The following is a 958-nucleotide window of genomic DNA, read 5'->3' as shown; positions in this document are numbered from 1 at the left end:
GCCCGCGGGGCTGATACCGCCGCGCTGCATCCTGGGAGTTGTAGTTCCTGCCACCGCCCCCTCGCCTCTCCCCGCCGCAGCTCGGACTACAACTTCCAGCAGGCAGCGTGGCCCCGTCAGAGGTGGCCGGGAGCCTGTCAGCGAGGGCCGTGCCCGCGCTGGAGCCTGCTGGCGGCTGGTGACATTTATTTTCGAAATGCTGCGATTAAGTTTAGCTTCTTAATGTTATAATAGCAACAACTCCACATCTCGCGCTGCTCCTGAAGCGCAGGATTGGTCTGTACGCTGGTCCTGCTGGCACCTCCATGCAGAAGCCCGAAGGCAGAATCAGAGAGAAGCAACAGGCCTCAACCAGTCTGGGAAATAAATATTCCATTAAACGGGAAAAAAAAAAGGTGAGGAGGGGCTGCATCTACACCCAAAATGCTCAAAGCTTGGCAACCTAGCGACGGATATTGGACAGAATTCCACCTTTCTCCTCCTCCCCAGTGCCATCTGCAGGCCTGCAGCTGGGTGTCCATAAGCAGCACTGCACCTCATCCAAAGACCCCAAAACCTTCAGAGAATGGTGAGTTCAGCTTCAATCTTGTGAATCTTGCAGTGCTCTTGGGGTTCTTAGGGAACAGGAGAAATAAAAGCTTCTATAGAATCATAGAATCATTTTGGGGAGAAAATGTCATTTTGGGGGGAAAAGAAACAGTATTTGGGGGAGAAAATGTCATATTTTAGGGAGAAAATGTCATATTTTGGCGAGCAAAGTGGTATTTTGGGGGAGAAAATGTTATTCTGGAGAGAAAAGTGGCTTTTGGGGGGAGAAAATAGCATATTTTGGGGAGAAAAACGGTATTTTGGGGGAGAAATTGTCATATGGGGGGTAGTGGGGGGCTCTGAGGGGCACTGGGGCACACTGGGGAACACAGGGGGGAACCAGGGGACTCTGAGGGGCACGTGGGGGGGG

This window comes from Meleagris gallopavo, chromosome 24 (genome assembly GCF_000146605.3).
Source record: "Meleagris gallopavo isolate NT-WF06-2002-E0010 breed Aviagen turkey brand Nicholas breeding stock chromosome 24, Turkey_5.1, whole genome shotgun sequence".
NCBI classification, from domain to species: Eukaryota; Metazoa; Chordata; class Aves; order Galliformes; family Phasianidae; genus Meleagris; species Meleagris gallopavo.
This window is presented reverse-complemented; position numbering follows the sequence as displayed.